At 35.4% G+C, this 22,584-nt stretch overlaps 1 long non-coding RNA gene across 1 annotated transcript; it reads right to left on the reverse strand.

Moving 5' to 3' along the window:
• Nucleotides 1-448: 448 nt before the first annotated feature.
• On the reverse strand, nt 449-19,311 carry LOC149918322 (uncharacterized). The gene is made up of 3 exons (XR_016466542.1): nt 19,132-19,311; nt 9,216-9,349; nt 449-578 (listed from the first exon to the last, which is right to left on the reverse strand). It is a non-coding gene; the product is annotated as an uncharacterized LOC149918322 (long non-coding RNA).
• Nucleotides 19,312-22,584: the final 3,273 nt, after the last annotated feature.

Raw genomic sequence — 22,584 nt, forward strand, 5'->3', positions numbered from 1 at the left:
AACTGAGGCTAAGGAGAGCATCATTGCTATCATTGCTGAGAACATGAGAACACTTTTCACCATAAATGACATTTTAGAAAATTTACTATCTGTGCACTGAACTTACTGTCTCAAAGAAAATTAAAGACATTTGTGGGATAAGACCTGATTCCTCCAGCTTAGAGTCCATGAATGACATACATTCTAACATATACAAGAGGAGGTGGTGATGGAGCCACTACAAAGGTCACCGAGTACATTTACTAACAAAGAAAGGCATCTACTAGATTGGAGCCCTAAGACTTTTCCATAAGCTCAGACAAAACCTCAGTAATGAGGTGTAGATAGCAGGACAAAGAAACCTTGATGAGTTCAGGAGAAAGAAGCCATGATAAAAAGCTGTTATTCCAGGAACACAGGAGTCAGCAACTGCTGATCTTCGACCTGGACTCCCATACTCACCTTTCTACAACAACGAGGTGTAAAAGCTGTCTTTTTATCCAAAATGTTCTTCATGGTATGAACTTCTCTGCATGAGACATTCTGGACAGACTGGATCCCTGCTGAGAAAGCTTGGCTGACTCCTTGATGTGGATTATCTAAAAATAGAGAATTTTCTGTAGTTACTTGTAGTAATCAGTTGCTTTATCCTAGCAATGTATATATGTTTTAATGGTACAAATTCTATAGTAGTTTTGTTTCACTTGTAATTATTTGTAGTAAAAAAGAAACTCATGGAAACAAATTTTCCATGTCCTTGTCTATTTCAGAACAGCACAAAATCCCAGCTGAGATCTTCACACATTTGTGGGTTGAATAACACACATAGATTGTGGCTATGACTGAGAGTTATTATCTTTGAATTATTCACAGCAATATCATCTGTGGGTACAACTATGCAACTTTCTATTCCAAAAAACTTTACAATGAGAACAACCCCTGAAGAGATTTCTTCTTTGGAAGGGTTGAACTAAAAAAGATTTTTTAAGACCTTGTTAGACCTCACCAGAGTGCCACAAAAATGGCTGGGGTTGAAGCATAGGTACCATGGAGGGAAAATGAGGAAACAGTTTTTGTTCAGTATGGGAAGAGATGGCTTTGGGTAGATCTGCCAGCAGCTGAGTCTATGAGAAGATGTCAGATTCGCAGGGGTGTCTCGTGGGAGAATGGGATAATAAACTGAACCTACAGGCTAAGGCTGGGTATAGGAAAAAAAATTAACTGAGGACAACCTCATAGAAGGTGAAATTGCCCAGGAAAGTTGTGCAATTTTCATGCTTGGAGGTTTTCAAACCATGGCTGGATAAAACCCCGAGAAATTTGGTTTGATCTCAGAGTTGACCTCACGTTAAGCAGGAGACTGAACTCAAGAACTCCTGAGATTCCCTTCAACATAAATTAATCTATGTTCCTATGATTCTTTGAGGGGAAAAAAAAAAAAAAGAAAAAAGAGAAATGCTGTTCCTGTGGTTTCTCCTGCAGATTACCTACCATTTTCTCCAGAACTTGCTCCTGAATTAGAATCATGACTGCTAAAGCTGAAAATAAAAATCTGAAAATAAAAATCAGATGGGGCATGAGACATGACAGAAGAAAGAGATACTCAGAGTTGGAATTATAGACAAAAAAACCTCGATATAAAAGCAAAACTGATCTATTGCAAGAAAGAGAAGAGATTTTGACTTCCTGAAGAGTTCTGTGTTCAGTTGAATCACTGTGTTGTTTTGTGATGAAAAGATAACTATTACCTTAACAATGTAGATTAAACAATATAGATTTTTTTTTGTAGTGTAGCATAAGAGAAGATTTTATCAATCATATACAACACAAGTAAGTTATTAGCATGAATAGGATCCAGAACAAAAATATACTGCTTCCAAGTATTACTCTTACATTGCATCTTTTGCAGAATTTTCATTTTTGCAAGACAGTATGTACTCATTCTGAAATAAAACTGTAGTTGAAAATTTTGATAAGTATATAATTTACATTTCTAATGAGCACAGATACAAGAAAGAAATGAGGTTTAAATGAATTTTATTCAAGAATGTTGTCTTAAATTGGTACATCAGACTACTGAATGTCAGTTACCTACCATAACTTATTTTCCAAAGAACTCAACACCCAAAATATCAAACAAAAACACTGCCAGAGGACTTACATTCTCTTTAACACCATGATTAAAAATTAAATCCCCAATAATGCATGAAAGAAAAAAATATATATATTTTTAGAGTATCCCTTAAACCTAGTATGTGTTCAGATCATTCATAAGAAGATAACAGTTATAATTGTTTTCTCTGTCACAGTTGGATGCAGTAGGCGGGGAAACATTCTCACACTTCTTTAAATGCGAAAGTTAGCCACCTGTTTTCAGTTTAATAGCATCAAATTTTCACATTTTTGGACAAAACGCTTGGTCTCCAATATCTGATTATTCATTATAATTTTGTGTATACTTAACAAAACTAATGTCATTTCGTCTCTCAAGCTGATGCTTTCATTATTTAAAATATTTCTATTATTTTTACTTCTGTATATTTCTAATTTCATCCAGAATAGTAATATGGTTGAATATCTACATCTGATATCTCAGGATACTTATAGTGCATTCATGACCCTACACTAATTTACAGCTGCTGAAATTGTGTCATTTTAATTGTAAACTCAGACACCTACTTCTGCTGTAGGCTTAGCAGCTCCAGGTACTACACTAAATGAAGAACAAAAGACAATCCTGCCTTGACAGAGAAAAAAGATAATTTTTTCCTACAGCTATCTCAAATACAGCTGACATGTCACAGTAATTAACAGGGTAATTAAGTCTTCATTTCACAATAATTAACTCTTTGTGGTAAAGGATTCTTCTGAAGAACTAGCCTGAGAATTCTTTGAGCAACCTGGTGTAGTGGGAGGTGTCCCTGACTGTAGCAGGGGGGTTGGAACTAGATGATCTAAAAGGTCCCTTCCAACCCAAACCATTCTATCGTTCTATGATTCTGTGAATGTTTGCTATTAGAGAATGTACTGTACAACCAGATCCCTTAAACTATTCTCTCTCACAAAAATGTAAACCAGAATGAATGGTCTCTGCATTCCTTCTGAGCCTTGTTTGTAGAAGGACTGACTACAATTAGATATTTTTCTTGTACCAAATCTGGAAGCTCCATAATGTGGTGAAGATGTGAAGATGTTTCTACCTGAATCCTAAATGTTCCTTTAGGACAGCACTTACACACTTTCATTATGTTAGGAAATTAACTGATGTGTCTAAACACAAAATGAAAAAAAGTAGAATAAGTTTCAAATTCAGTAATTTTAGTAATTTGTTTCTACTCATGACCTTAATTATTGTAATCCTGTTCTCTGTGGTCTTGATAACTGTGGATTAAGCATTATTTTTTCTGTCTAGAGATATTCTGTACTGTTTTATCATTATTAAATACAATCTTCTTCAATCCTCATACAAAACTGATCAATAGTCAGATACCTTATGGGACTTGGCAAATATGAATTAATTAATCTGCAGTATATGTTCATTGATTAGGTAAGTTGCATATCAACACTGTTAAAGTTCATCTTTTTTTTTTTTTTTTAAGAGGCCACTCGAGTAGGATTCTGCTGCTCCTTAAAAATGCATAAGAAGGCTGAAAAATTGCTAGAAGCAGGCATCAAGTATAAATACCGTACCTTGCTGACAACATGGTTAGGGTATAATTAATCACAATGAAATTTTTAATAGATAAAAAGCAGAAATTCTTCTTCTTTTGAGACTGGTAGATTTTTAATGACTAAAAGTGACTAACATTTTGGTGTTGTATCTGAATGAAACTCATGCTTCCAGCAGAAAAATGTTCCACTTAAAAATCAATCAAGTCTAAAACTCAAACAAAAGTTTTAGTCAAATTTATAGGGTTGAATCAGAACACCCTATTCCAAGTTGCTTTTTGGCTTTGTTATTTATTAACTTTGGACAAGAAGGGTTAATATATACACATTAATTTGATAACTGTGGCAGGACCACAGTTTTTCCAGGGGACCTTCTTAATGAAAGGTAAATATATCACCGTAAGACAATTTAGTATTCTTTCAATTAACATTATATCATCAAAACTGTTCTGCATTTTCTTGGAGTGTAAGACTCAAAACTCCTGACTTCCATAGATCTCTGTCATTAATAACTGCTTGGCCTGACTAGTGATTCTCTGCTCTCCATCCAAAGGACTTATAGGTAAATATTACCTAAATGTTTAGTTTATGAACAGTTTCAGGATTAGGAACCTCAGTGAATTCATTTTTTTAATTAAAAAAAAAGTAACCCTGATCTATGTTTCATATCTAGCCCTTGATGTCATAAAATTACGTAGTTTCCTACAATAAGAACATGGATCTTGTGGATGTACTCACTGCTTTATCTTAAGGACTGGAAAGGCCAAACACTGTGTATCTGCAGGTCAGATGTTTTCCCATCTTTAATCTATCCTCCCTCAACCAGATACATTTATTCTTCTGACCTTAGCACTTTCACATTCAAATTATTGAATTAGACCTAGACATTTTTAATTCCCATATACTATTTTAATTAAAATTGATCAGCTGGTTGAATACATTTTAATCATTTAAGGCTACAGAGCAATCATAAAAAATAGTTATCTAAGAACAAGTAGTAGTGTGGAAAATCACAAAGAATGGTAACACTAGATTGTATTTTATTCATTTAAAGTGATCTGTTACAACTGGATTACATATCTTTGAAAATAAGCCTTAACTACCCGCGAAATTGTTGAGTATTCCTCTACAGTATTGTTGTATATTTCACTACAGTAATTCCAGCAGTGACCTTCAATTGATCCACAGCCATTTCACTCCAGTTGCTTCTGACTCCCTGTTCTTGGCACATGAATATGTTCCCATGATTAACTTCCTACTTCGTTCCTCACCTTTGTGTTTTCCTAAGCATTTCAGTTCTGCAGCTTTCTAATCTTTGTTCTGACCTTGTTCTGACCTATCAAGATACATTGAAGCCTGTAAGCGTGAAGGTTAATGCAAAGCATAACTGCTAATTATTGCCTAGAAAGCTTCTTGAAATGGGGACATCGTTGATATATCCTGCCATTTCCCTAGGATTATCCTAAATGTTGTACATGACTGACCATCATCTGCATCAAACTGACATTTATACATTGTTCTACCATGAGAAACTGCATACATTCTTCATTTTGCAACAGATTATACCATGTATTTCTCTTAATAATTCAAAGAAAGAACAAAGATGGAACATGTAGAATCATCATCTTTGTTGTTTAGGCATTTAGACTTTTAAGGATACAGCTGTCTTAAGAGATTTTTCTACTTTCTTACTAAAATGCAAGTATCTTGTTAGACAATTATAGCTAAACATAACATGTTTTTTAAATGTTTTAAAACAAATTTAAGGCTTCCTTTATCTACAATGAGTTCTTAGGTGGCAGACATTTTCAACTTCAGCATGTAATGCCCTGATTTCTTATTATCACTGAAAAGGCTTCTTCTATATAAAAATGAGGAGTTAAATTATGCTGTCAGCCTCACCAACAGAAGTCTAGTAGCATCAGTAGGATGGCACCAGAAGAATCTGGCACTACTTCTGTTCTCTGGATTCAACAGCCCTAGGAGTATGCAGCTCTTTTTAAGATGAGGATGGTTTTCTCTGTCATATTTAATAATTCAGATGTTTTGAACTTAACTAAACAGCATGTAGGGAATTTACTGTTGATGCTTACAATACTGGAAAGAACCCTCTGGCACAAAAGTTTGCTTTGCTGGTCATTTTATTAGCAGTCAGTAATTTGGAAGACTATTTCTGTTGGTATTTTATTTTGTCAGCTGGCCATGGAACTGATGTGTATTTGTTTATTAGGTCAAGAAAGTAGATGACTTTTTACTGCCTTCCTTTTTCTACTTCATGAAAGTGGAAACTTCCAGTCAGGACAAAGACAAAACAAAATTCAATATCTGGTTCTGGAAATCCCCAAGACTGTACTTTCCCCATCTTTAAAATAGCAATACAAATAAAATAGTTACAGTATTTTGTAAATATATTTGTAAACAGTGATATAGATTGAACTTTCCAGTCCATTCTCAGTTGTTTCCATCAATATCTGATGTTTAAAACTCTTTTATATCCTTAGTCTCCAATAATTTTTGAGAAGGTACTATAAATTTGTACTCCTTCTAGATTATTTAGTTGACACTGTGACAAATGTAAAGGTTCATCCAACAATACAGAAGTTAGAGTACTGAGTTGGTACATAATATAAGGAAAGTCCATTACCTTTGAGAACTTGTGTTTGAAATTGATCTTTCAACTGTTTCCTTAAGTTCAAGCCAGCCTAGATTTGTCTGGGCAATCATTTCTTGCAATACAACTTCCTACCTGAAAAAGGATACAGTGGGAGATACAGCACTGAAGCTGGGGACAGATTACTCAGTTAGACTTTTACTATCCAATTAGTGATAGAATGTCAGAAACTCATTTGCCAGACTCCTGTTGTGCTGACAACTTGTTCTTACAAAAAGCAAACTGAAGACGATAGGTAGACTGGGACAGGTGAACTACTAACCCAATTGCATGTGCAATAGTTTTTACTAGTATTAAGAACACATACTCTACCTACCAAGCTAACAATTTTTGCAATTCCTATGGTAAGCAATTGTCTATATGACTGAACCTTACAGACTTCCTGTGTTTCAAGTTGGTAAACCAAATGCCACACGACAGCTATGCCTAAATTGAACATTCCTTGGAGATCAAACAGTGGATATTTAGCACAGTGAGGTGGTGCCCCTTGTAATTATTATTATGATTGAACGTACCATTTTTTTTTTTTCTTTTCTCTTTTGTATTTTTCCAGAACACGACTAGAGAGCTTCCATGTCTACAGTTTTTAACTCTCCAGGATCATTGCTAATCCTTCTCATCTCTCAAATCACTGTTTGTGCAGGGGGAAGACACCAAATTCATCTACTTATATAGAAAGTGATTAATCTCACTTCTTTCCTACTCTGACAAATATTCTAATTCTTAAAAGTAAATGTCAGTACAAGCATGACACAGTTGTGTAAATGTGTCCTTCTTGAAAAGTATTACTAAGAAGTGGTTATTTTCTGTGATAGCAACTACATGGGATAGGAGCAGCCATCTTCCTGATTCTGCATCAGTATTCTGACTGACATGGAAAAGTCCTCAATCACTGATCAGAATCTATTCCCTGGTTGAAGTAAAGATATTTAAGCCACATTTTGTACCCACAAGTTAATGAGTAAAAAGTTAATGCAATACTGCTGAATAGGGATAGAAATAGTATAGGACACAACTAGCATGTCAGGGAAGGTTAGAAGTTCTAAAATCTAAATCACAAAATGTCTTCTCCTCAAAATAATGTTTTGATGTGGACCCTGGTACTGTTGAGTATAAAGAAAGAAATTAGTCTTGAAAATCAAAAGGGATGTTATGATGAAGGGAAAAATATTACTTGTTTAGGCTTGTTTTCAATTTTTTTTGCCTTAGGAAAGAAAAATGAAGAGAGATTGTGGATTTTCATGCTATTGGAGGGGAACATGAAGATGTAGTTTCTTGTGCAGATATTTTCGATTGAATACACTGGATCTTTTCAGAATTCAGAAGCTGAAGAGTCCTGATCTTTTTATCAGTTTTATATTAAGTCACCTGAAAAAATTTTGTTTCCCACAAACAAAATAACTAGAATAACTGAAAGCCCTTATTTGAACCTATGTACCAATTGGCCTTTAGAAAAAGTAAACAACTGGAAGAAATGTGGTGTGTTAGCTATCACCTGACACAGTGGTCACTGACCTTCATGAGCTCATACAAGTAGAACAGAGAAAGAAAGGAAGAGAGGCTCTTCTTTGACTACACTTGATGTTATTCGGTGTTTCTATACTGCAGGAGTGGTACTAAAGCTCCACTAAAGTGGAATTGCTCTACTCAGAGAGAGGAGTTACACCCAGTGGAGTTGCAGAGATATAAAAGCTGAACATAAGAGGAATCAGTCTGATCTCATTCATTTACTGTAAATGTACTGCTCCCAAAGCACTGGGAATTAGATGCAAGTATTAGATGGAATTTAATGTGTCCTATTCTAAAAGGTGGCTGAGATAGTCTGAAAAAACACTGACACAGTACCCTGAGTCTTTGTATAAATATTTGCTGAAGACTCAGAAGTCAGCCAGAAAGGGAGATTGGAAGGCTCACATTTTCCAGTGCAATCAAAGAGAGGTTCAGGATTTTACTTCTGAACAATCCTCACCTCCTCAATAAATTATACAGTAGAAGATGGATATTCTCTGAATACTGGGGGGTGGGGGAATGTAGCATAAATCTAATTTTATTTTCAGATTACCTATAGTCAGATAAGTTGGTTTTTCACCGTGGTCTCTTAAATTGCTTTTTATGTGAGCATACAAAGTGAGATTTAGTGATATCGGGGGTAGGCTAGTAAGTTGAACTGAACCTTCACTAGCTTCCCGTAGAGTCATTTTAAGAATCTTAACAGCTAATGCAGACTGTCTTCATAAACCAAATAGTGTCCCAGTTAATACCTGCTAGCACTTTGTTTTCAGGATTTTTTTCAGTCCTTTGTAATTCACAGAATGGAAAAAAATAATAATAATCATTGTGTAAGAATATCTTCACTCAACAAAAATGAGTAAGAAACAGATAGTGGTTTCCTATATCCATGGATCTATGAAAAGATACAGATTGCTTTCAGAGCTGTTGTTTACTTAAAAATGTTGTAGTGATCCAAAGAAATACACTTCGATTATTTCATACTACAAGCAAGCTCCCATATTATGGTGCAATGATTCAGCATATCTGATAAGATCAATGCCAATATGTCTACAATAAAGAAGGTAAAGGTGGCATATTCTTTGCTGAGAGATTAGTATTCATTTTGCAGACTACATTCTAAATGGAAAATATCATGTCATTTAAGATTTAGTACCTGTTGTGGTATCATAACAGATGCTTCAAAAATCTATTAAAAAGAATTATAGTACTGTTTTTGTCTAATAGAAAAAACATCATTCACTTTATCACTACAAATTAACAAATTATTCTGTAGAAGATTTCATTAAAATATCTCAAGTTAACTTTCACACTTCTCCAACTACTCGTCTTAAAAGTTTTCATCTCATAATTTACACCCACAGATTATTTGGATTAATGCACTAACATCATTGGTGAGAGGCTTCTTTGGCTGCTCTTCAGATGTAACAGGATTTTGCACATGGGTTCTTGTTCTAAAAGAGCTGCTCCTCCCATAGCACCTCCTTTGAAGTCCACATGTATAGTTATTCCATCACTTATCTGCAACGAACCCACAAAAAGGAAAAGAGCTTTACATGCCAGCATCAATGTTAAAAATTTCAAGTAAGTTTTCATGGAGCTGACAATTGTCAGTCTGGTCACTTGTTTTAATTTAAGAGTGCATTCTGTATCTAGATCTGGAAACACACTGATTATCCACTGATATTTTACTAGATGTTTTATCATTTTGCTTTTACTGAGATTCTGTATGTCCTTGTACAGGTCCATGATTGACAGAATTCCCAGTGATCTCCTAGCACAAACCTACCTTCATGCTGATGATGTTAATCTACATGCCAGCAGCAACTTTAGTCTTACTGCAAGATGAAGATGTGAAGACTTTCCATCTTGAATCCCAGTGATTCCTTAGCAACATTAATATGAATTCTATTCTGTAGTATATAGCTTACTGCACTGAATAACCCATGTGCTGGACTAGCTTATGCTCAGCTACTGCCAAATATGTACAACAATTAACACCTTGTGACTTTAGCAGCGATAGACTTTACTTATACAATGCATGGTTTTGATTTTTGATGAAAACAGTGGCATTACCACACTGATGTTTTAGTTGTTGCAGAGCTGTGCTGCTTGGAGTCAAGGATGTTTCAGATTCTCGTGCTGTTCTGCTGATGGGAAGTAGTGAATGAATTTGTTGTTTGGCTTTGCTTGCAGATTCATCTTTGCTTTACCCAGTAAACTGTCCTTATCTAAATCCAGAGTTCCCACATTTTTATCCTCCCAATTCTCTACACCATTCTAAATGAGAAGAATGAGCAAGCAGCCATGTGCTTCATAGCTGCCTGCAGGGTTAAACCACAGTTGCACAATTGGTTTTATTTCAGTGAAATTTCCTTAATTTTTTTTTCCCTGAATGGAGAAGAGTTGAAGTACATTGCAAACTTTGGACAAACAAGGACCAAGTAACAAGAAGTAGCAGGAAAAGACAAGTACTAAAACTGAGATTTGACTTCTAACTTCTGACCACCAAACACAAAAGAGCATACACTCATTTATACTCTCATTAAAGCTCAGTCCAACTCTCAGCACTTTAATGACTTGAGTTTTACTGTCTAAAACCTAGTAGAAACTAGAATGTATTATGATTTTCAACTAGAAAAAACATGACCTGGTTTCATATAGGCTAAAGATTCTTTTTAAAACTTCTTGCATTTAGAAATCTCCTTCTAACAAAGATATAAAGAATTATTAATACTACACTTGGAAAAATAAATGATTTTTTTCTCTCATTTTATTTATTTGAGGAATTTCAGACTTCCCCATTGAACCCCAAACAAACACTCTGCCAGGCTCTTTCAAACATTCAAAGGTCAGATGACAAAATTATGAGTCCTCCTATCCATGACACTGTGGAAAATCTTTTGAAATTTATTTCCTGCTTGCTGTCTCTCACAGTCTGCCTGGGGTTTAAGTTGATGTCAAATATATGCAATTGCAGTATAGTTAACCTGTAAGTTTCTGTTAGGTCTAAGATTGGTATAATGAAACATTTAAGGCTAGGAAATTCCTTCCAAATTCCTTCCTTCAAAAAAGACCTTTACATCAAAGGAGAAACGAGAAAAATGAATAACCATTAACTCCCACATAGAATTTGCTATTGTTCCCATTTCTCCTTACTCTGTGCCATTCTTCAATTGCAACATAACAAGTGCATCCAGTTACATCCTTGCAAGAGAAGACTTGTGTCTATTTCCTCCTTCCTTGTCATTTGTGGCTATCAGACTTGAGTTGTGCATTAAGGTTTTCTACCCGAAGTGCAGAAGAAATCATAGCTGTTATGGAATCCTCTAGGTTGGATAAGACCTTCAGCATCACCATGTCCGAGCATCAACCTGATCTACCAAGTCCTGTCATTAAACCAGTTCCCTTGGTGTCACTTACACACATCTTAAATACTCCTAGAGATAGGGACTTGCAATAAATTGTGAATCCGGGTGAGGAGCTGCACAATGAAAGAGTAAAATGCAGAGGACAACAAAGGCATTGGAAGCTTAACTGAATGACCTAAACAGGCTCTCCATGGAATACATTGACATTTTTCGATGCCAGAATAAATTGTCACAGAATTATTTTCTCTTCTCACATTTCCACTTTGTGAAAGAGTTATTTGGTTTTGTCACATTGCAATGACAGAAATTCTTGTTGATGAACTTCGGTACTGACATTATAGACATAGCTGGAATTGCTTTAGTGCCAAGGACTTACAGCAATAACAGATCTGCAGACCTGTAGGTGCTCACATTTTGCAGTTTCCCCAGGGGGTTCAGTCTTTCCAAGTCACAGTGAAACTAATCTACTCACCCTCCTTAGGTTGTTGTTGGCTTTTATTTAGTTTTAACTCATTCTCATTTGTGTTCAAAGGAAGGAGTAACACTTGAAAAGAACACCCACAATCTGTCAGACAACTTGAATTCCACTTAGGATAAGTATGTATGTATAAAGGAAAACTGAAAGACTTTATTACCTTTTGAATGTGGGAAAGTTTTTGTTTTGTTTTAAAGTATTAAATGAATAAAAATCAAAGAGCTGTGGACCTTCACAGTCATCTCAAAGAATAGAACACATATATGTCATTGCTCTCATAGTTACAATGGTTTCTTCACAAGGAAATATTAAGGAATGGAAAATAAACATTATTTTAACTGACAGATTGATCTTCTCAATAGCTATAATTAATCACAGTTACTGCTATAAAGTCACTGAGAGCTCTCTCTTAAGGAGGTTATATGGTAATGAAACAAAGTTATTCTCCCTCATGTTTCCTTCATAAATCATCAGCAAATATATATGTATATGAGTTGTCTTCCAGCTGAGCTTTTCAGGAGTTCATAAGCCATTTAAAACTATTTAAAGCTGGAGAAGCAAAAAAAATAATAATAATAAAAAAATATATATATATATATATTAAAAAAACCACACCAACATTCATGGCCTTTGAACCCTGCAAGGACATTTTCTCTTTGAGCAATTTATTCTTTGCTTAAAAATGGTTGAGTCATATGCAGAGAATAACATTTCACTACTGAATGCTGTCTTAGGCACAAGTAGAATCCAGAAATTCATTTCATCTGATTCTGCATTAGGTAATGTTTCAGCAATAGAGGCATTATGATACCACAGAAAAGTACAGGCAGAGGGCAGTATGGTACATTAATAAAGAATTTTACCATCTGATTTGACAGCATAGAGCCAATGACACAACAAAGTTTTTATTTAATGTAAAATAGCTCAGGTGTGGTAAAGCTCTTCCTAGTACTGGCACCTGTATTTTATCTGACCTCTGGTCTGAAGGGCTGTTTGGAAACTTCTTACTGTTATGTTACCTTATATCTGCAACAAGATCAAAGAGTAGAACCACTAAAGCTTCTCATCTGATTTTAGAGTATAGCCCATATTCAAAACACTAAACATTAAGTTGTTTCTCCAAATGCTCATCAGTTATTCTAAACACAGCCACACTTCACTCATCCCTATGACCCCAGAAAACCATTACGAGTGGAAAAGAGAACAATCTTTCCACTGTTCAGGATCTGGACAGCAAAGGTGAAGATCTTATAGAGGCACAATATGTACTGAAGCTATCTTTGCTCTTCTTCTATTTCCTTATGTGGTCACATGCAGTCTTGACACTGCAAAGTACTTTCTTTTTTCCAGAACTCTTAAACTTGGTAAATGCACTTCTAAAATTAATTTATGCCTGCTTTACAGGAGCTTAACTGCCAGGAAAAGGAGTAGATAAAGTGTTAAATAATGGACTGAATAGAGCTCTAATCTTTGCAAGTGTTGCACAACTGTAGTTGACTGCAAAAATCATAAGGGAAGATTCTTCTGAGTTATTGGTTGCTCCTGGTGATTATAATCTATCAGCGGTTCTGAAGCTCTGTTTAAAGAATACTTGTTCTTATAGCAAATATGTACACAGGATTAATCTCTGAGCAGCAATGCAACAAGATTTAATCATTTATTGCTCAATTTTCAAAGTAAACACAGCCATATCTTTCTTTCCCTTTGAAAACTCTTCCTATCTAGTTATTCAGCTGATGTATAAAAATCATAGGTTGCTATTTGCTGACAGGGCAATGCTACATTTTCATTCTAAATGACAAAGGTCAATGTTATGTTTGTCACATTCAGGTAAAATGTGCTGCATTATTTTTTTTCTGAATTTCTGCTGTCAAGAGAAGAGTGTGGGATCATCTTTTTGTATACACGGATGCTGAAAATTACTACTTTATATAAAGACAGAATAATTCTCAATGCTCCAAGAGGAAGGATACAGAATTACTGGTAACTTCCGTTTGCCCTGTTTTCCTTTCCCAAAGAAAAACAAAATAGATATATTTGTTTACCTGGAAATAACTTCAGAAATTCTGAGTTTTGTTTTGTTTCTCCCCCAACACCTTATAAGGCCAGCATTTAATGGCTTTGCAAATTGTCTTTTAGTAAAGTATACACATATCCATATATATATGTACAGATATAGTTGAGGGAATGAAAGAAACAGTATTGCCAATTTAGAACTACACCCATAATTAAAGTAAAAGTACTTTTGAAAGATTACTGTTGACAGATCACAGAGTGATCTCACATCAAATAAACAAAGTTGCCAAAAGGCAGGTAGAGAACCTGTGGGCATCAAATATTAGTTTTTAACAAGATTAGACTCACTGGCAGAGTGGAAAATCCTGTTCTGACAGTCCTAGGCACAAATGCACTGACCAGATGATAGCTATACCCTGTTCATCACCATTTGCATTCCTGGAATAATCATGAGATCCAGGAGAGCCTGCACAGACATGTTATCCAGATTGCAGCTGGACAGGTTGATCTAAAATCTAACAGTTGCAAAATGTGCCTCTACAGAGTTCCAAACTGATAACTGAGAATATGACTGCTCTCTTGGAGAGTAAAGAATGACTAAAGCTTTCCCATATAGAGCACAGAGAGACAATCACATTCCCACTTTGGTGTTTGCAATGTTCAGAAAGAGGAAACAGCTGGAATCACCAGAAGTCATTCAGGCTGGACGGGGCTCTGAAAACCTGATGGAGCTGTAGGTATCCCTGTTCATTTCAAAAGAGTTGGACTAGATGATCTTTAATTGTCCCTTCAAACTCAAATGATTATAGGAGTCCAAATAGGAACTGTACATGGGGCTCCTAGGCTTCCAATACAATGAGGAAAAGCCTGGAAGCCCTGTTATCATCTGTTTCCTTGGCACTACATACACTGGAAGCCTTTGATGCCCAGATTTTCCAGAGATATTCCACCTGGCAAACTCATTTAAGAGCCACAAACTGAGTCCCTTTTCCAGGACAGCCTGCTCGAAATGCTGAACCTGTCTGAGAATCCTATATTGTACCCAGTAAGCAATCTGTCTCTAATCTAGATCGGTTTGAACTGGAATTACATATAAAAATTCATCTAGAATACTATAACCTAATTGACATATTCAACTGTTGCTTTCTGAAAACAGACTTCTTTCATTTGAGTATTTTCATTCCTTCAAGCTTTTCAGAGTGTCTGCAATGACATCAGTATTACTGTATTTTATCAAGCTCTTAACTCCCAAGTTAATCTCATATGAAAGTCTCTGCTTTCTTTCCACTTTCCCCTATAACTCAGCCTACAGCCCTTAAATTAAAGCATATATGGAGACATGGCTTATGGTAAAGAAGCTCTTTACAGTGGTTATAGTGACAGTTGTAAGAAAATGTCTATATCCACCACAGGTGATTCTGGGAAGTAATTGATGATTTGCCATCATGCAAACCAACTTGCTTACATCCTTATAGAAAATTGAAATCAGTGGCAGGCAGAGATAAAAATACTTAATGGCCTTTTACTCATGTTTGTCAGCTGAATTTTACTGCCAGAGACTAAGTTATACAGGATTTGTCTATTTACTTATTTATGTATTTTCTAGCATTTAACTCAGCCGTGCAAGTTTTAAAGATAGTAGTTCAAAGATTTAATTCTCTATTATCCAGAATCTTGGATATTCATTTACCTTTAAGTGAAGAAAGTGTTATATTCTGATCTGGAAGCTATTTGTAATTAACTTCCACTGTTGTGAATACAAATTAAAAGCCTCTTTTTTGATGTTTACAGCCTGTTGGTTACAGATTAGAGATATAAGCATGTCGTTCACCTTAACAAAGAAACTCAGAGCATACTTAGTGGCAAGAAAAGAAAACACTTATAAAGCTCATAAGAATAACAATAGATGCTTATCTTCCTTGTGCAATTAGATAAGAAAACATTTCCAGTCAGATAATATGAATAGATGAAGGGACAAGTCTATCATTCTGTGTTTAATTGTCCATGGCATAATGTAATAAGTTTATATTCCAAGGAAAGCTTTAGAATGAGTTCACTGAATATATTTCAGAGTTCTGAAATTATTATTGATTCAAGGATGTTTTTACTGAATTGTATATCTGCAAAGAACATTTTGCATTAGAAAGCATCTGCAGAACAGTACCAATACTAGACTTTAAGGCTACCTTACCATAATTATAAAGATATGTCACATTTGCAGCCAGATGATTTTTTTTACATCCTATTTCTCAATTATTTATGCAGATATGCATTAACGAATATTTCTTCCCTTTCTTTCTCTTAAAAGTGGACCTTTATTTTTTTTCAAAGATTTTGTGAAAGATAATGCTGTGACTTAATTCACTGTATCTTGATGTCACTGAGATTTGTTTGGGTTTGGTTTCACAGTGGAGTATTAAAGCAGGCACTACCATTTAAATTCAGAAAAGTAATTGTGATGTCTGTTTCCTAGATTGGGCATTAACTTGTATTCTCCAGAGTGCCTTTCCCAATAGTACAGCTCTGCCCAGGAACCACAGCAAAATATCCAGGACTGAGAGTAGCTATCTGATGGCAACAACTTTTTAATCACTCATGACCTAGACTGCATTCAATCTCTTTATTTTGTGACACTTCAGAACTTATTACTGACATCCTGAAGAACACAGACTAGTTCAAACTGTTGTGTGCATGACTGTAAAGGTAACCTCTTTGTTTCTACAGCTACAGTTGCCACAGTTTTCAGAGGTTATCTCTGGAACTGATCAGCAGGATGTTTTTTTAAAAGAAATTTGTTCAAGGACATGTTTTGAATAAGAGAATTTTCTACTTAAATGGTTAACTACTGAAAGTTTTATGAAGATACTATTTTAATCACAAATATCATTAAAAACTAATAGGTTGCAGTATAGCGTGTCTAAGATGGTTGAATGCTTTTCAGTGAACTGATCAAAATACATTAATTTGACTTAAAAGCATTGTTTATAAGACAAACAGATCTGTTAGCACTACATTTCAGACTTTTGGAAACAATAATTAAAGAGATATGTAATATTTCCCATAATTCCTATTGGATTCTTAAAATGTTGTGGAATCTTTCTACAGAAAGAACTTTTTGAGATGAAATAGAAAAATAAAACAAAACCAAAACTGCTTAACTTCTCCCCAGAGGAAATTCAATTAGGGATCATCTTGTTTAAGCTCATTGCAAATAGGATTGCCACACTATCTTATTTGATGTCTACACATCAACATGGTCTTCTCAGCTGCCAAAAGATTTCACATCAAATAATGTTTTTAAGAAGTCGTTTTGTTGACTTTTCACCTACACTTCTTTTAAGCCAGAACAACATTCACAGAAAAACAATGATTGTTCTATTCTTCATCTTGATATTTCCCTGTTTAAAGATAGTGTAAATAACTCCACAATGTTGAACTAAATGGCATATCCGCTATTGCAAGGATGCTGCATAAAAATTATCATTTGCTCAAGATAAGAATACATGTGATGACAAATGCAAACAGTCTGTAATGTTGGATTTATTTGTAATTCGATGAGGAATTTATCTTTAGTAAATTGTTGACAGAACTCCAACCATAACATCCACTAATATCTTTTCTCCATTAACACTTCTTTTTATAAATAAAACAGATAAATATGTTTTAGATTATGCTTCTCCAATTATAATGACTTCTATGAGAAAATGTACATAGCCCAATTTGAACTTGTCTCGCAACAATTTAGTCTTATAACATTTAGAACAATATTAGAAAAATCTCATATTATTTTCATGTCTAATCCCAAACTGCCCTCAATACATCAATACCTTTTTGATGAATCTCCAGGCTAAGATAACCACATGTCAGAGCTTCAGAACGGAGGAGAAAAAGGCAAAGTGAACAAAATACATGCTCTTTCAACTAAAACTCTATTGATTAATGTTTATATATATATATATCTATATACATATATATAATATATAAATATATACATATATATAAATATATATATATAAACAACTAAGAAACATGTTCTGTAAGGAAAAAAATCATACTTCAGCACAAATGTAAATGTGTTTATTAATGAGTTTTACTCCTAAATATCTATGTTATCTAGAGACAGCAAAGAACATTTGCAGTTAAAATATATTCTAGCCAGAGAAAGACAAATGTTACCAAGTGATTTACAGGTCCAAAGCTAAGCACTGGTCTAGTGTGTGAACCACCCTTGCTCAATTCCCAAATCTCTCCTAAGTGAGGAGCTTATCAGTTCATAACCTACATGCGTTTATATGAAAGAGTTGTTGATGAACATATGTTGAAAAATCATAGCAAATTGTTCACACGTGATTAATTCCACAGAAGAAAAATGGTCTTAATCTACTGCAACAATTTATCACTCCATTTTCCCCAGAGGTAGTGGCAAATCATCCTACCAGGGATTGCTAATACAAATAGTGAATATGAAATGCTCCATTCCAGGTATTGACAAAGTTTTAGAACAGATGCTTCAGCCATTAAGGTACACAGGGGAAATTAAAATTGTTCAACAGTCCTCAACTTCATATTTTTACCAGTGATAGTGAAAATGTGTTGGAGTGTAATTTAATCATCTGGGGAAACTCAGTGCAAGAGGCAGATCTTATTTCTCTAGAGCTTCCTGCTCCCACATGTAATCATATTCCATTAACATATACACTACAGTGGAATACCATTATGGTCCTAAGTCACCAAGTGGTTTAATCCACTGAGTACATCTCAGGAATCCTAACCATGAAAACTTGAAATAGATAGTCCCATTGAAGGAACTGAAATTAACACAGGGTTGTAGATATAATGAACATAAGCATTGTTACAGTTGAAGCAGTATAAAGGATTGAGCCTTTCAGATTAACAATTGATCTCCATGGTCATTTGTATTAAATAGGACAGGCAAGTTAAAAGGTTTTGTAGCTATTTACATATGCTATCCTTCACAGAAAAAAAAAAAAAAAAAAAAAAAAAAAACCAGAAATACTATTAATACAAAATTAAAAGTTACGGTACCTAACCCACTCAGAAGTGGAAAATTGTAATATGCACAACACTTGATTGTGTCGATGTCACGGAGAGAATATAGAAGCTTCACTTGTAAGAGAGAAGCAGTAATACTGAATGTAGTGATTTAACACAGATTAATCGTAAGTAAGACAGTAAGATTCTAGATGACATGGTACACTTGATTATTTAGTACATGGAGAATAGGGTTAAACACCTCTCATTGAGGTCACAAGGTTCAGAGCTTTCTAAAGTCCTTCTCAGAGGTGTCTGAGTGCAGCTGAATCCACTCCCACTCCCATACTTTGTTAACAGTTTATGTCTAAGGGATTATAGTGCACAATCAATCTAACATAAAATTTCCACAAAGCAGAAAAAGCTTAAGCAAACCATTACTAACTTACCAAGTATCTGCATTGACAGGGCAGCTTTTGACAAGATGTGATGGGCATAACCTCAAGGGGCAATGCTCTCATACAGCCAGGTGCTATGTAGATGTACTCCAGGGTCTGTAGAGCTGCTCACTGTTTATGAGGTAAGATGGTTGACTCATAGTTACAGGTTCCCTATGTTTTCAGTTGGCCCTCAGCTCTTGAACCAGGTGTCTGCTATAAGATCTTTCAGTACCCAGTTAGAGACACTGTTATGGTCATTGTTTTACTTGGCAATACCTTGATTGTTGTCAGTCTGCTTGTTATCTTCATGATCAAGGTCTTGGGTGTAACTTTCAGGCTTAAGAGAGAAGCACATCATCACTGTCAGCAACAACAGAAATGCCAGTGTCAAACTTCACTGCTCCTTCAGTGAAACACAGGTTTAGGGCTGAATGGCATGCCAAATTCCACGGATGTAGTGAGTAACCATGTCGCATAGGATCAAAAATTTCAGTTGAAATCACAGTAGAGAGAGCAGGGAGCAAAAAGTGAACTTTGGGAATATCCAAAAGTTGCCTTTAGCACCTATCTCTGATGTTCTATATACTCATGGGACAGAATAAAGATGAAATATTTACCTTTATATCTTCCTCTAAATATCCATTTTTAATGAGAAAGAAGAGGTAGCATTTAAATGACACAAAATACTTTGAATCTTGTTTGAGAGGACCTTTAGAAAGCGGTGACTTAATTTGCATCAAATGTCTGCCCAAGCTCCAGTAGCCTTTCAGCAGTGGAGGAGGTGAGAAACGTCTTCCTATTTTATGTGCTACCGAGAACTAAGTTGTTAAATTAGCTCCCACAAAGACATAGTTCTCTGCTTTGTGCTGCTCAAAACACTTGTTTATTTCTAGACTTCTGCTTCATTCAACTGCTCATTATTCAAGTCAAAACTTATTTTTTCTTTTTCATGTTTAAAAAACTCTTTTACCTGTCCTTTCACTTCTCCCAAACATTCTCAGGAGGTGATACATATTTTTTTTTTTTCTTTCTTTTTTAAAGAATAAATCAGTTCATTGAAAAGCATGTTTTTGAGGAGCAAATTTAACAAGCCACAAAGCTGCACCTCAGAGGGCCTGAGTTTCACAACAATACTTCCAATCAGCTTAATTATGTCCTAGCAAAATACAGAGTTCGTAAGTAAGGCTTCTTGCAAACTTTCTTGCATAATGATGCTTTGGTGTAACTAGTGTATCCATCTTAATGTAGTGGTTGCATAATAGGGAAGAAGACAAAATTCCTAACTGCAGTGAGAGCATGAGAAAAATTAAAAACATACATTAACCACTTTAGAAGATAACCAAATCCATATATTTACTTGGAGTACCTTAATAAAATGATCATTATGATTGAATATTATTTTTTTTTCACTAACATGATAAATGTGGAGTTATTTTGTAGAGGAAAGATGAACGCTCCTGGTTTTCCTTGTTTCAAATTGTTTATTCAAATTTAAAATTTTGGGGAACAGAGCTTGTCTGAATCATGGCATGATTCAGTAAATCTAAAACACAGCAAATTATCTTTCAAGTGAAAGTTTTCCCTCTAACAGTTTGCTTGAAATGAAAAGTCCATCGTGATCTGGGGTTCCTAGAAGCCAGGGGATTTCATTTGCATGTACCTGTTTGTTTTTATGCTCTGCATGTAATAAAGCTGAAAAGGAAAGCTACAAAACTAAGTAGCAACTTGCAAAAGCAATCATATCAACTTGCACGTAACCTTTTTTTTAAGTCAGAAAAAGAACCTGTAGTCTTTCTGCTATTGTCTCTTTTGATGAATTCCTTACATGAGCCCAGAATCTATAGCCTGAAAAACTAATGTAATTTGGGACATCGAGAGATTCTCACTGCTGCAGGTAATAGATCCCATAGATCCCCATGCCTTTCTCCTGGCCCAAGAAACCTTTCAGGAAGCCCAGCTGCTTTCCTTTGAAAAGGCTTAGAAGCAGCTAAACCAGACTCAAGGTCTTATAAAACTTGTGAATTAGTTAGAGCACGTTAGCACTGGGACCAGAACATCAGCAGTGATGTGATGAAGTGATTTGGAAATTGTTGCTGAAAACATGCCTGGTCACTTGTAAGGCAGCCTTGTTATATGGGGTGTATCATAGCAGGATGGAGTAATATTTTCTCTCCAAAAGTTGTTTTCTTCCTGAACGTAGAACCATCATCCAAGTATTCCTTTTGTATCAGTCATTTCTGTTTAATGTATCTTCTATGAAGAAAGCCTGATAAACTTGGGCTTGTTTAGCTTGGACAAGGGAAGACTCTGGAGAGACCCCATTGTGGCCTACCAGTGCTTGAAAGAAGCTTACAAGCAGGGCTGAATCTGACTTTGTATGTGGGTTGATATTAGCAGGACAAGGGGGGATGTCTTTAAACTAAAAGAGGGGAGATTTAGATCAGATGTTAGGAAGATATGTTTTATGCAAAGAGTGATGAGGCACTGGTACAGACAGCCCAGAGAAGCTGTGGGCTCTCCATCCCTGGAGGTCCTCAAGATCAGAACTATGAATTTCCTCTCTCTTTGCTTACTGTGAAAGAATCGTAGGATCATAGTGTTGCTTGGGTTTGAAGAGACCTCTAAGATCATCTAGCTCCAACTCCCCAAAGTAGCCAGGTGCTTACTTGTTGCTAGACTTTGGCTCTAGTGCAAATGTGTCCTATCACTGTACAGATTCACAAACAGAATGAAGACCAGAGTTACTGATGATGTGGAAATAAGATTTCAGTCAGCTTAACCATCTATAATCTTTTATTTTCTCCTTCAGTAAGTGATTTGTCTGATTTTCTAACATACTCGCTGAACAATTATTCACTAGGATTTTTATTATTTCCATTTTTTTTATATTTTTCTGACAGTTTTTACCTTGTTAGAACAGTGACTCATAAAGACTGAGACTCTAGCTGAGAAGAATTTAAGGAAAAAAAAAAGTAGCACAGGGGCATTGTAACGGATAGTTTGGTCATAGAACCATTACCATTGGAAAAGACCTCTAAGAGTCATCAAGTCCAACCACCCACCTAATAACAATATTGCACCACTAAGCCATGTCCCTGTGTGCCACATCTCTGCATTTTTTTAACACCTCCCTGGGTAGCCTATTCCAATGCCTGACCATTTTTTGGGAGAAGAAATTTTTCCTAATGTCCAACTCAGACTTCCCCTGACACAACTTGAGGCCATCACCTCTCATCCTATTGCTGCAGGAAAAGAGGCTGACCCTCACCTCACCACAATCTCCTATCAAGTAGCTGCAGAGCAATAAGGCCACCCCTGACCCTTCTGAACATACATCCTGCCCTGAAAGAAGTCCAGTTCATTCTCTCTCCAGCACACTAGGATATTTCCCACAACAACTATACTTATTTTGCATTATTAAATACTGTTGCCAAGGGTATAACTTCTTATCCTGCTAATGAA

This window comes from Phasianus colchicus, chromosome 4 (assembly GCF_987193195.1).
Source record: "Phasianus colchicus chromosome 4, bPhaCol1.hap1.1, whole genome shotgun sequence".
Taxonomy (NCBI): Eukaryota; Metazoa; Chordata; class Aves; order Galliformes; family Phasianidae; genus Phasianus; species Phasianus colchicus.